Below are 15,254 nucleotides of genomic sequence, written 5' to 3'. Positions count from 1 at the left end.
ATTAGACACTAAATCCTCAATACCTGAGTGGTTTGAGATTACTTGTTTGAGAACTGGTTACTTTGACGTTGACCAACCGTCGCACCGTAAAAGGAGGCTATAAAGGCAACGCTCAGGTAATCACCTATCAAACGAAGTCTAATCTCAAGATCGCAAGATTGGGATTGTCCTCCCATAAATCGGGATGAGATGCTTAAAAGTTGTACAAGGCCACTCGGAGAGCTAGAAACTGTGAAATGCATGGCCGTGCTCGGATGAATCATAGGCTATGATTATCTGTTTATTTGATCAGTTGAACTCTGAAACCGAGGAACACCTCTGGACATAATAAGGATGACAACTCTTACCTTATGTTCAAGAGCAAGCATCGAGCGACAAAGGAATTAGGAAATGCACACTTGTCCCTAAGGACAAGTGGGAGACTGAAGGAAATAATGCCCTTGGTCCAAGTATGCATTCAATGTTAAGTCTAATAAATGCAGTCCAGTATTAATTAACAAGTTAATAATTCAGTGAGATTAAGTGAGCTGAATGCCTAGCTAGAGGCCGCTTCAGTTCAAGTGGAATTAATGATATTAATCCACAACTTACTCTTGACTGAACCTGTAGGGTCACACAAATAGTACGTAAACGGATCAAGTATTTAATGGCATTAAATACTCCATCTATGGATATTCGGAATCGACGGATCTTGGTTTCAGTGGGAGCTGAGATCGTCAAAAGCAAGAAATGAATACTCCGGAAACGAGGATATTACCGGAAACGGAAATATGGATCGTATCGGAAATATAAATATTATCCAAGTCATAGATGTTGCCGGAAACGGAAACATGGTTCGTATCGGAAAATATTAATGGAAATGGAAATATTGCCAGAATCGGAAATATTGCCGGAAACGGAAATATTGTCAGAATCGGAAATATTATCGGAATCGGAAAATAATTCCAGAAACGGAAATATTAAATATTTGATCGAAACGGAAATTAATTCCGGAATCGGAAATATTAAATATTGTTCGTATCGGAAATGAATTCCGGAATCGAGAATTTAATCGGAAGCGTATCGTACGAATTAGCATCGGACGAGGCCTGCCAGACGAAGGCCCAGCACGAAGCCGGGCCATCGCCCAGCAAGCCAAGCGCAACAACCACACGCCAAGCATACGACCAGGCCCAGCACAAAAGCCAGGCCCAGCCGAAGCTTGGGCGCGCGCGCGGACAAGGCTGCGATAGTGGGCCTTGCGCTGTGCGCTCGGCGTGGGCCACAAGGCCTGCGTGCGGGCGTGCGGTGCTTGTGCGCCACTCGTGTGTGTTACTCGGAATCCTAAGGCTACCGGGATTCGTAATATGATTAAATCTAATCCTAATAGATAAACTTTGTTTAATTAGAATCCTAGTAGGGTTATAATTAAATAGATTTGTATTCTAATAGGATTATAATTCCTTTCCATAAACTCTATAAATAAGTGCCTAGGGTCACATATTTACAACGAGTTTTCAAGTATTCAAAGTGAGTTTTTGAGAGAAAAATTCAGTCACACATTTGCCTAAAAGTGCCGAAAATAATAGTACCTTAAGGGCGATTCTAGTTGGTCAATCTTAAGGCGGATCCGGACGTGCTGTGGACTATCTACGGAGGGACGACACTTGGAGTCCTAAAGACTTGTTCTTGTTCGGTTCGGGCGCAGCTAGGGAAGGCACGCAACAAAGAGTATGCATCTAAACTATGCTAAATGATTATGTGTAAATAATATGTATTCCTGGCTTAATGGTTGTTTCCGCATGATTTATGAATTGTCATATGTATCATAACCTAACAAAAAGGCCTTGTAAAACCAATGGGATAGTCCATTGGGTGAGATTGTACTTGGATTTTGAACTTGATTTTCGAAATTTGTATTTTGTACCGAGTTCTGGAAGGGGAACGACCTCGGGGATTGGATTTTGGCTCTTGAATTTTGGACATGCTTTTAGCAATTGGAATTTCCGCACGGAGTTGCTCCAATTACCTAAGAAGGATAATGGTATCGTCATCATCCCAATGGGGAGACACAAATTAGGTGTCTACAAGCGTGAAACCACCAAACCCTAGTTTTCATGTATGATATCATAGGCCAAGTCCGTGCTATTTTTGGTAAGTTGTCGGATTATATTGAATGTTTTGACTGTTATTCTGGTCAACTTGGGTAGTAGTCTGCTTTTCCTTGATTTCTATGATGTTCTCGATTTAGTTACTTGTAGCCATGGTTCATATTTCAGCGTTCTAGATGAACTTCCTGGTGCTGTTGGGGATCAAGGGAAAGGTTCCCCGTGTTAATTGCCAGGCTGCCAGGATTAAAGTATTAGACTGAAAGAAGTTGATGCAGAATCTGCTGCACAGGAAGAACATAAACCTGAGCAGTCTTCTTAAACCGCTGTAAGAGATTCTACTATGTCAACTGAAGGTAATTCTTGCAACTCTAGTTGATCATTCAGTCTTCCTTTTTGAGGATGTCCAACAGTGTGTTCGTATGGCTGAAGAATCCTGCTCTCTGCCTTTATGTGGTTAGACATGTGCGTAACCGCATCAAAACAATCCTGACTACAAATTTATTTTTATGGGCCAGAATTGGTTAATTCGTTGGTTAATTTAGAAGAAGTCTTATTATGTCTCTAAAATGCAATTATATGCTCTTTTATTTGTTGTATGTGTCTTACGCCTTGCTGCTTGATTTCCCGGAGACTTTGTGCTTTGCTCCTTTTAAAACAAATGATGTTTGGTTGTCGATTCATCTGGTGTAGGCCATGAAAAGAACCTGGATGTAGTGATTCATGTTCAAAAAAGATTGGCCTTTTATAGTTTTTGAATAGTGGTTGAAGAAAGATGATTATTAACTGGTTTACTTTGTAAAATTTCCCTCTTATCTTATGGTGACTAAATGTTGGTCATAGTTTACAAATGTTTGTGGCATAAAGATGGCATACGGTTACGTATTATCCTCTTGGCCTTGCTTTTATTTATTATTGTTTAACTCCTAGCCTATCTTTTGTCCATGATATGTTATTACCTGATAACCAGTTGTGTCAAATTTTTGACAAGATAGCGTGAACCCTTTTTAAGTTGGTGTAGTTCTAGATCTTTATATTTAGTGTGGCTGATCTTCAAGCATCTTCACCTAGGCACTTCTCCAGGTAATTTTTTTGAATCAATATCGGGTGCTTGCTAGACTATAACTTAAGTGTGTATTTAGTGTTGTTTAGGGTTTAGGTATAACGATCAAACGAGCCTTAAATGTGAATAACTTGACAAAATTAGGAGAGGGTGAGTCTTAGAAACATAAAATATGTATATTAAACATGTAAAGGTTTTAGAATACCTAGTTAGGTTCATTAGTTTAGAGTTGGGAGCGAAAACAACCATTATAGTCAAAATATGTCCTATAACGATCAAACGAGCCTTAAATATGCATAACTTGACCAACGTAGATGAGAGTGATTCTTAGAAACCTAATACTAAGTATATTAAAAATGTAAAGAGTTTATAATACATATTTAGCTTCATTATTTGAGAGTTGGAGCAAAAACAACCATTATAATCAAAATATGTCATATAACGATCAAACAAGACTTAAATGTGCATAACTTGACAAACGTAGATGAGGATGAGTCTTAAAAACCTAATACTAAGTATATTAAACATGTAAAAAGTTTATAATACATATTTAGCTTCATTAGTTGAGAGTTGGAAGCGAAAACAACCATTATAATCAAAATATGACATATAACGATCAAACGAGCCTTAAATGCGTATAACTTGACCAAAGTAGATGAGAATGAGTGTTATTAACATACTATTAATTATATTAAATATGTAAAGAGTTTATAGTACATATTTAGCTTCATTAGTTGAGAGTTGGGAGCGAAAACAACCATTATAGTCAAAATATGACATATAACGATCAAACGAGCCTTAAATGTGTATAACATGAGCAAAGTAGATGATAATGAGTGTTATTAACATACTACTAAGTATTTTAAACATGTAAACGGTGTAGAATACCTATTTAGCTTCATAGTTGAGAGTTGGGAGCGAAAACAACCATTATAGTCAAAATATGTCTTATAACGTTCAACCGAGCCTTAAATGTGCATAAGTTGACCAAAGTAGATGGAAATGAGTCTTAGAAACCTAATATTAAATATATTAAACGTGTAAAGGGTTTGGAATAATTATTTAGGTTCATTAGTTAAGAGTTGGAACCGAAAACGAACATTTAAGTCAAAATTGTTCATATAACTCAATTATTTTTTTAAAATAATGTTTATATTATATTTTACATTATTCATGACTCTAACTAGATTATTATGTGTTTTTTTGTTGGATTTGATTATAGGTATTCATGAACAAACCAAGGGAGCGTTCCTTCACGACTGATGAAATAATATGTGTTCGAGACAAGTTGGCACGATTTATTACTAGTGAATGTCTTTGATTAATCTCGTTTTTAGCATTGTAATGAATCTAATACTGTAGTTAGATACCTTTTTCTATTAATCAATTTAAATACAATATGTTTTAAACCGTTGTTTGATATTTGTTTTGATATTTTTTCCACTTGTGTTATTGAATGGTGTATGGATGAGCTAAGCGCATGTTTATTGGTGTATAGTATATACGTTGTGGTTGAATGAGGTTGTTTGGTGTAGGTACATGTTTTATAGCCATAACATATTGTGCTAAAGTGGTAAGGGCCTGCCAATTTTTTTTTTTAAAAAGTTAATAATATTAAGTGAAAAGTACCCCAAGCACTTGATAGTAGCAGATTTTATTTTTAAAAAAATATTGTTAATATCAAGTGATTGGGTGTTTTGAAAAACCCCAAGCACTTCACAAGTCAAGTGCATGGGGTTTTCCATAAACCTCAAGTTAAGTGCTTGGGGTTTAACATGTCAAGTGCATGTTAAGTGCTTGGGGTCAACCCCAAGCACTTGAAATATTATCAAGTGGTTCACCTTTAAGTGATGGGGGCATAATCACCAGCACTCGAGGGCATTTTCCCCCAAGCACTTGAGATTTTTTCTACTAGTGTATTTTGATTTATTAATTTTTTTTTTTTGATGAAAGTGTATTTTGATTTATTGAGTATTGGGGTTCGGATGATATTTATAGTAGTAGTATGCAGCATAGAAGTAGTAGATATGGTTGAAAAGTTTTGTTGAACTACCGAGATTACCTCAATATCCTTAGTAACAAAGATAGAGAAATTTGGAATAGGATATACTAAGGCGATAATACTGACCTTTCTCTTAAATTTCTTCTCTGACTCCATATCCTTAGTATACAAAGAGTTTAAATTCATAGATTTTGTGATGACAGTTGGTATACCAGTATGATTTTTAAACACTCATTCAATGCATTTTCAGCGTCATCTACTACTATTGGGACTGCCTCCATTGGAGCTTGCACCGCTTGTTGTTGTCGTATATGGATGCTACCACCTATACCCATTGATCGAAAAAATAAAACCCTTTTCTTCGATGCACTAGGACCACTCTATGACGAGTTTGATGAAGACTTGGATGAGTCTGTACCGTCCTCATGAACTTCCCTCTAACGTTATGACCTCCTTGGTTGTCACCATCTGAGTGTCCAGAGTAGGGGTCTTATGTTAGGTTATGATACATATGAATAAACATAAATCATGCGGAAAAACCATAAAGCCAGGAAATATATTTTTTACACATAATCATATAACATAATTTAGGTGCATACACTTTGTAGCGTGCCCTCCCTAGCTGCTAATATGCATGTTTTATATAGTATTTTTACCCCCGTCCCTTAGTACTTTTATGTGTCAAACGTGCTCTTAGGAGCCGTTTCTAGTACAAATGTGTGTTATTGAGTGTGCCTTGAGTTTCAGGTTTGATTATGAGAAATTGGTCTTTTTAGACCCGTTTCATGTTGATCTAGGCCACTATATGAGCCCGAGGAAGTTCGGGACCTCCATCGTCGACTTTCGGGAGCCTTGGATGCTTATGGTTGAGCCCCGAGAGTTAGACTCAGTGATATGGGCGAGCTACATTGAAGATTGCAAATCGCCCTGGAAGCTGAGGGCGAAATGCAACCATCGGGCGGAATTTAGGCCATTTGGATTCATCAACGCGCGCCCGATCGGGCGCAGCTCGCCCGATCCGGATCGGGCGCAGCTCGCCCGATCCGGATCGGGCGGTCATCCTGGAGCCTATGTGGAGATTTCACAAACCGCCCGATCGGGCGGATTTTGGCCCGATTGGGCCGACTATCGAGTGGATCGCCCGATCGGGCGAAGCGACGCCCGATCGGGCGACGCCAACCTCCTGCACTTATGCGCGAGTTTTCTTTCCGTTTTTTAGGATTTATTTTGGTAAACTATATAAACAAGCTTTAATTATTTTTAGAGGACACTTTATTTTCTATTATTGAACCTTAGTATTATTTTCCTTAGCCTAGTTTTCTCTCTAGTTTATGCAAAAACACTTAGTTTAATTCTCAATAAAAATTCAAGCTTTCACTTCCCTTTGTTCTTCAAATAGGTATTATTCCTTATTTCAATTCATTGTCTTGCTTTAATAATGCTTTCAATTATGATTATTGCTTTGTTTATTGTCAACATGCTTGAGTAGTTTAATTTCTAGGGTTGGGGATCCATGAATAATATGAAGGGATGATTGAATGATTATGATTGTTGGCATTGTAATTGATTCCTATTGATTGGTTTATTTCACTATACAATTAGATTTGCGCAGGTTTAATTGTGGTAGTTATGCAATATCAAATTAAGATTCGAGAGATGCAATTTGATGTTTAGGCTTGTGTCAATAGGTGGAATTAGAGTTAATACGTAGCGAGAGCCCGTTAATTCTAAGTCTATGATTAGTATCGACTTGAGAGAGCATGCTAGTCTAATTAATTACTTTGTTGATTATCGTGATTGTTCAATGTCCTGGATTATTATTTGTTGGCGAACCTATACCCTAGATTCCTTAATATATTGATTCATTCTTGTTTAATTATCGTTCGTAGTCTTAGCATACAAACCATCAACCAACTTTTGTTCACAATAGTCTAGATTAATTAATTGATAGTAGAAAGAACGCCTGTTTCCCTGTGGATTCGATCCTGACTTCCTTTGCTACCTAGCTAGTGGACCTTAGGTTATTTTTGATTAGGTGATACGACTTTAGCCTGTCAAAATTTGGCGCCGTTGCCGGGGAAACGGTTTTATTTTCTGTTGTTGATTGCTTATCCTAGATTATTGTTTGTTACTACTCAAGGAACTCACGTTCCTTGAGACCGGATCTCACATTGTTTTGTAGTCTTTGTCTATGCCCAGGACCGTAGGTACTAGTAATCTTACTCCATTCGATCCTGAGCCCGAAAGAACCTTTCGTAGACGAAGAACTTTCATTGCATAGTGTGGGAATTACTCTGATTCTGATCATAATATTGGCGATCTTTTTCCTTCAGATACAGATTCAGTTTCAGAGATAGAGATGGGTGACGAAAATCTGATACCGCCACCTACCCCACGGCTTACAGGCTATTCTAAGCCAAGTCTGTCCGTGCTACCAAAGGCGATCATGCCTTCTATTGCAGCTGAGACCTTCAAGATTGAGCCTGCATTGATTAACATGATCGAGAGATGCCAGTACGATGGGGAACCAGGTGAAGATCCGAATCTTCACATTCAGTCCTTTATCCAATATTGTTCCACCATCAAGCAAAAGGGATTGACTCCGGAGCAGACTATGGAGATACTTTTCCCGTTCTCTTTGAGTGGGAAAGCTAAACTGTGGATTAATGGGTTGAATCGGGCGGCTTTGAAAATCACTAATTGGGAATCCTTGGCTCTTGCTTTTTATGTTAAATATTTTCCACCTGAGAAAACGACTCGTCTGAGGGGTCAGATATTAGGTATCTCACAACAAGCGGATGAGAGTTTGTTCGAGGTCTGGGAGAGATTCAAGGATTTGCAAAGAGAATGCCCGCACCATGGTTTGGAAGATTGGTTCTTGATTCAGCAGTTTTATAATGGTCTGGGCAATGAGTCTAGATGTTTGTTGGATTCAGCTGCCAGTGGGAGGTTCATGCAACTTGAGGTGCCTAGAGCTATGGAGGTGATTGAGGAGATAGCCATTCACAATGCCCAATATGGAAATCCTAGAGGTCTATCTAATAGGGGTGGTAAGCATGATTTAAATTCTATTGAACAATTAACTGCCCAATTGACTGCTTTACACTATAAGTTTGATAATATGCAAGCAGCCAATACTCAATCTGCCCAACCTGCTAGTGTAGCTGCTATGAGTGCCCAACCTGCTACTGTTTGTGAAAGTTGTGGAATGTCTGGTCATTATGCACCGGAATGTAGGAGCTCTGTTGAACAATGTCACGCATTTCAATCCTACAAACAAAATAACCCATTCTCCAACTCTTACAATGAGGGCTACAAAAACAACCCTCTACTATCCTACAGGAGCAACAATATCCAGAACCCTCACCAAGTCCAACATCCACCATAACAACCATACCAACCCTACCAACCACGGAACAACTACAACCAACAGTCTAGTGGACCACCTGGGTTTCCCTAGACAACACACATCACCTCCACCACCACCACCTCAAACCACACAGCCTGACCCTATGCTAGTAGAGAAGAGAAACATGATGCTACAAATGCAAAAATCTCTAAGTGAAAAGGATGCAAATATCGATGCTCTTACTGCTCACAACAAGATCATTGATACACAGTTGGCACAAATGGCTACTACTATTGCAGGGAGGCCACCAGGCCAATTTCCTTCACAGCCCGAAAATAGGGAGACTGCTAATGAAATTACATTGAGGAGTGGTAGGGATTATGATGGTCCTTCTATGCCGGTTGAGGTTGATTCCGGGGTGTCTGCTAATGATCTGGTCAGTGAGGAAATCCCGAAAATAGTTATGGATGAAAAGGAAGCTGAAAAGGTAGTCAATGAGAATGAGGCTACAACTGAGGTTAAGAAGGGGGCGGATATTCAAGTACAACCTATTGCACTCCCCTTCCCAAACCGACAACTCAAGAATAAGCTAGACAAGCAGTTTGGCAGATTCTTGGAAGTGGTCAAAAATTTGCAGGTAACGGTTCCTTTTACTGAATTAATTTTACAGGTTCCTGCTTATGCTAAATTCATGAAAGATATTTTGACCAGGAAACGTGCTTTTTGTGAGGTAGAGACTGTAGCTTTCTCTGAGGAATGTAGTGCCTATTTGCAAAACAAGTCCCCACCTAAACTTAAAGACCCCGGGAGTTTTTCCATCCCCTGTAACATTGGCACCGTATTTATTGATAAAGGTTTATGTGATCTAGGTGCTAGTGTGTCTGTCATGCCTTTGTCTGTCTGTACTAAACTGAATATGGGTGAGCTTAAGGTTACCAATATCACTCTACAAATGGCCGACCGTTCTGTCAAATACCCCTTAGGTGTTTTAGAGGACGTCCCAATTAGAGTAGGTAAATTCTATATACCTGTAGACTTTGTAGTATTAGACATGCAGGAGGATTCTCAAATTCCCATAATCTTAGGTAGACCCTTCCTTCACAGGGCGGGGGCGGTAATTGATGTTAAAAGTGGGAAATTGACATTGTCTGTTGGGGATGATAAGGTGACTTTTAATCTGAATAGTGCCTTAAAAACTCCCATGCTAGAGGAGGAACAATGTTATCGCATAGATGTAGTTGATTTTATTACTCGTGATAACGTCTCCCAAGTTCTCGAAAGAGACCCTTTGGAGGCAGTGCTTTGTTGTGAGTCTTCTGCAGGTGATAGCAGTTCTTGGAGTGCTGAAGTGGATGCTCTGGAGTTGGCTCTTAATGGTGGAGAATCTGAACCGGAGAGCACCAAATTGAAGAGGTTAGTTCGGCCAGTTTGTTCTGTTAAAGAGGTAAAGAAACCCGAACTTAAGCCTCTTCCTGCTAACCTTAAATATGCTTTTTTAGATGATGAACAACTTTGCCCTGTGATCGTCAGTACTGCACTTGATGCATACCAGTTATCCCAACTTCTTATTGTGTTGAAAAGGCACAAAAAGGCCATTGGGTACAGTATTGATGATTTAAAGGGTATTAGCCCTGACTTTTGTATGCATAGGATACATCTAGATGAAAATCATAAACCATGCATCCAACCCCAGCGTCGTTTGAACCCTGTCATGCAAGATGTTGTAAAAGCTGAAGTTATGAAATTTCTTGATGCGGGTATTGTGTATGTTGTGTCTGATTCTAAGTGGGTGAGTCCTGTTCAGGTAGTGCCTAAGAAAGGGGGGACAACTGTGGTGAGAAATGAAAAAAATGAGTTGATACCAACTAGGGTAGTCACAGGTTGGCGCATGTGCATTGATTATAGGCGTCTTAATGTTGCTACTAAAAAGGACCATTTTCACCTTTCCTTCATTGATCAAATGTTAGAAAAGCTAGCCTGTCACAAGTTTTTATGTTATCTGGATGGTTATTCTGGTTTCTTTCAAATTCCCATACATCTAGACGACCAGGAAAAGATCACCTTCACCTGTCCCTATGGTACCTTTGCATATCGTAGGATGCCTTTTGGTCTGTGTAATGCACCTGCTACTTTCCAACGTTGCATGATGAGTATCTTTTCTGATTTTATTGAGTCTATCATGGAAGTGTTTATGGATGATTTTAGCGTCTATGGTACTTCTTTTGATTCTTGCTTGCTAAATCTGACTAAAGTCTTGAAAAGATGTGAAGAGTGTAATTTAGTCTTGAACTGGGAAAAGTGTCATTTCATGGTTACTGAAGGGGTGGTTTTAGGACATTTGATATCTGATAAGGGCATTCAGGTGGATCGAGCTAAGGTCCAAGTGATTGAACAATTACCTCCTCCAGTTAATGTGAAGGGTGTTAGAAGTTTTCTTGGTTATGCGGGGTTTTATTGCCGCTTTATCAAGGATTTTTCTAAAATTGTTAAACCACTTATCCAGCTCCTCCTCAAGGATGCCCCGTTTGTGTTTACTGATTCTTGTCTTGAGGCCTTTGACAGGATTAAACAGGCATTGATTTCGGCTCCCATCATTCGTTCTCCCGAATGGGATCTTCCGTTTGAGATAATGTGTGATGCAAGTGATTATGCAGTTGGGGCAGTTTTGGGTCAGAGAAAGGAGAAGGTTTTACATGCCATCTATTATGCAAGTATGACCTTAGATGAAGCTCAAGTTAATTATGCTACTACTGAGAAGGAGCTTCTAGCTATAGTCTATGCCTTGGATAAATTCCGCACCTATCTGATTGGATCCAAGGTGATAGTCTATACTGACCATGCGACCCTTAAGTATCTGCTCTCTAAGAAGGAAGCCAAGCCTAGGCTTATTCGATGGATACTACTGTTACAGGAGTTCGATCTAGAGATCCGCGACAAGAAAGGGGCTGAGAATGTGGTTGCAGATCACTTGTCTAGATTGAGGTATGACGATGGTAAGGGATCTACACCGATTGATGATTCATTTCCGGATGATCATTTACTTGCACTTGCCAGTCAGTCACCATGGTTCGCAGATTTTGCTAACTACATTGTGGGGAGAATTCTTCTGGCCGATCTTTCATATCAACAGAAGAAGAAATTCCTACATGATGTCCGGTTTTACTTTTGGGACGACCCTTATTTGTTTCGTGAGACTGCTGAAGGGTTGTACAAGCGTTGTATTCCAGAATGGGAAGTTCAAGGTGTTATCAGTAGGTGTCATTCTTCACCTTATGGTGGTCACCATGGACCGTCTAAAACAAACGCTAAGTTATCACAATGTGGTTTTTACTGGCCTACTATGTTCAAGGATGCACATGCTTTTATTATGGCTTGTGATGCGTGCCAGAGGGCCGGCACTATTTCGAGGAGGTATGAGATGCCACAGAACGGGATCCTTGAGGTTGAGATTTTCGATGTGTGGGGAATTGATTACATGGGACCATTCCCATCGTCCAAGGGTAACTTGTATATCCTTGTTGCTGTAGATTATGTGTCAAAGTGGGTGGAAGCCATTGCCTCACCTACTAACGATGCTAAGACAGTCATCTCCCTGTTCAAGAAGATCATTTTTCCTAGATTTGGGGTTCCGCGCGCTTTGATCAGTGATGGAGGGTCACACTTCCATGAGAGGCATCTGGATGCGCTCCTGCGCAAGTATGGGGTTTATCACCGCACTGGGCTAGCCTACCACCCTCAGACGAGTGGTCAAGTTGAGGTCTCCAACCGAGAGATCAAATCTATCCTTGAGAAAGTGGTGGCGAAGTCTAGGAAGGATTGGAGCGATAAGCTAGATGATACTCTATGGGCATACAGAACCGCCTTTAAGACACCTATTGGTACCTCCCCGTATCGGTTGGTGTATGGCAAGGCGTGTCACTTACCAGTAGAAATGGAGTACAAGGCTTATTGGGCAATGAAACAGCTCAACATGGATGCAAAGCTAGCCGGTGAGAAGCGGTTACTTCAATTGGGTGAGCTCGATGAATTCCGACTACAAGCCTATGATTGTGCCCGGATTTACAAGGAAAAGACCAAGAAGTGGCACGACAATCACATTTTGCATAGAGAGTTCGCGGTGGGCGACAAGGTTCTACTTTTTAACTCTAGGCTTAAGTTATTTCCTGGAAAACTTAAGTCTAGGTGGTCTGGGCCGTTCACCGTGACTATGGTAAGCAAGTTTGGGTCTGTTGAAGTAGAGAATGAGAATGGTGAACGATTCAAGGTCAACGGGCAACGTCTGAAGTTGTACCATGATGGGGCTACTGTAGGAGTGGTTGAGGTCCATCACCTCAATCCCTCCGCCTCATAGACTGCATATTCGAGGTAACAAGGTCGAGCGGGACCTAGAAATAAACCAGCGCTTTGCGGGAGGCAACCCGTATTTTATCGCTTTAGTAGTATAAGTTTGATTTTTTATTCTATTTTTGTGTGTTTAGTTAGTATTTCCCATACCTAAGTGTTTTTAAGTATTGTTTTTGGTGTTAGTGAGGCGAGAAGAGGGCATTACGCTGTTTGGGTGTTTAATAATGTGCAGGCCTGAAGCTCCAAGTTCAAGGAAGTGAAATTACGTACAAGGCCAAGCACGCTGCGAACCGCCCGATTCGAATCGGGCGAGGAGCGCCCGATCGGGCGCGCACAGACGAGATTAATGCAGCTTATCTTCGCCCGATCGGGCGCAGCATGCCCGATCGGGCGGTCTGGCGAGTGGAATGCCCGAGTCGGGCGATTGTTTGCCCGATCGAGCGCAGAAGGCGAGTGGTATGCCCGATCGGGCGAAATTATTTTGCCCGATCGGGCGGTTGATGAAAAGTTCGTGGAAAAGTCAAGGAAGATTCTGAGCAGAAAAAGTCAAGAAAAATGGCTTTCGCAAATCGCCCGATCCGGATCGGGCGAGGTGCGCCCGATCGGGCGCGCACGTATGAGAAGAAAAGGATCGCAAACCGCCCGATCGGGCGGAAAGTCGCACGATCGGGCGAGACGCGATTTCAGCGATTAATACACGGATTCTCTTTTCTTTCTTCACTTCCTCTTCATCATCAACCTAACTTTCTCTCACTTCCTCCATTAAACCCCAACCTCCAAAAACTTCCAACCACCATATCTCCGTCAAATCTCCACCAAATTCAACAATTTTTTCATCAAAAATCATCCTCTCATCATCCTCTACAACCTATACCAAACCAATTTCAGTTTTCTCTCATCCCCACAAAATCCCCAAATTCACCCAAAAAGCTCAAAAACTCAAAAAAATCAGATTTTCATCAATGGCAAACCGACCACAAAGGAAATGCACAAGGGTACCAAGAAATCAACATGAAGCTTCCACGAGCCGAGCTCGGTAACCGACACCACCACCTCCGCCGCCGCAATTCGAGCCCGACACGGATTTTCTGGATGTGATCTTTGTTACGGAGGAGCAACGAGCACGATTCATCCACCTCAAATTGAGGGAGGTAATCCCTACTCGCTTTATATGCCAAAAATCTTTACATGAAATGGGTATTGAGCGTGATGTCAAGCGTGTCTTTGTTGGTGTTGGTATGAGTAACATGTATAGTATGCTCCGTCTCACATTTAGACGGTTGACTCTAGAATTTTTGAGTAGTTTCAATGTGCGTAAGGATGGTTATCGAACCGTGTCGTCGGTTCAATTTCGTGTGATGAACCGAACCTACACCATGAGTTTAGCTGATTTTGGTAGGATTTTTGGATTGTCTACCACCTATAGTAGGAAACCTAAAGAGACCCATAATAATTGCACCATGTGGGGAAAGCTTACGGGTAATGCTAATCCCGGGAGTATGCAACATTTGCATGCTTCCAAGATACAACACCCGGTACCCATTGTCTTTTACAGGTTTCTAGGATTTACGATCTTTGGTAGGGATGAGACCCAAAATATTAGGAGTACGAAGCTAGAGATTCTAGGTGGCTACGTTTCAGAAGGGGAGGAGGGCTACAAAATGAACCTTGCACATCATATGGCCTCTCAATTCTATTCCATAGCCACTTCCACACATACTACCAAAATTACCATTGGTGGGTTGATCACCCACATAGCCATGGCCACGACCAACTTTACTGAGGCTAACCAGACTCCAGTTCTGGGTAGCAACTTGCTTGATTTGGCTTACTTTGCTGGACTCCATCGGCTACAGGGGGAGCATGGGTTGTTTAGGCCGGGAGCCATGTATTGGATGTTCGAGGGAAACAGGCTTTTCACCTTGCCTGACCCTCAGGGCCGTACTAGTTTCAGACCCGGTCAGGCTCATTACTTATTTGTTGGATTTGGGGAAGAGCCTCAGCCTGACCCCCAGCCTCAGCCTGACCCACAGCCAGAGCCCCACCAGTACCATCCAGAGCCTCGCACCTACTTTAGGAGGGGGCGTCGAGACGCGGGGAGGCCCCAAGGTGGCCCGGTAGTAGATGAGGAGCAGGGGTCCATTCATGAGCGGTTGAGCAGACTTGAGCTCGGTTTCCAGGAGTTCGCGGCTGATCACCAGAGGACCATGTTCCCATTCTATGATCAGTATGCCAGGCAGGGCTACATTGCCCCAGATTATGAGCACCCTACCTGGTATACCTATCCCGCGGAGGGATATGGAGCTCCGGGTTCTATGGGGACCTTCACACCTACCCAGTACGGAGGGTGGGGAGCGGGTCCTAGCGGGCATGGTGGCAGAGATGATGGTGATGATGATAATGATGGCG

At 41.4% G+C, this 15,254-nt stretch overlaps 1 long non-coding RNA gene and 1 other non-coding gene across 2 annotated transcripts; one reads left to right on the top strand and one right to left on the bottom strand.

The window, feature by feature from the left end:
- The first annotated feature begins 2,114 nt into the window (after positions 1–2,114).
- On the top strand, positions 2,115–4,572 carry LOC110780297 (uncharacterized). The gene is made up of 2 exons (XR_002531419.2): positions 2,115–2,443; positions 4,373–4,572. It is a non-coding gene; the product is annotated as an uncharacterized lncRNA (long non-coding RNA).
- A 3,338-nt stretch (positions 4,573–7,910) lies between these two features.
- LOC130460182 (small nucleolar RNA R71) lies at positions 7,911–8,017 on the bottom strand. The gene has a single exon (XR_008920126.1). It is a non-coding gene; the product is annotated as a small nucleolar RNA R71 (small nucleolar RNA).
- Positions 8,018–15,254: the final 7,237 nt, after the last annotated feature.

Source organism: Spinacia oleracea, chromosome 4, assembly GCF_020520425.1.
Source record: "Spinacia oleracea cultivar Varoflay chromosome 4, BTI_SOV_V1, whole genome shotgun sequence".
In the NCBI taxonomy this organism is placed as follows: Eukaryota; Viridiplantae; Streptophyta; class Magnoliopsida; order Caryophyllales; family Amaranthaceae; genus Spinacia; species Spinacia oleracea.
Note: the sequence above shows the minus strand (reverse complement) of the source record. Positions and strands in the feature narration are given on the sequence as shown.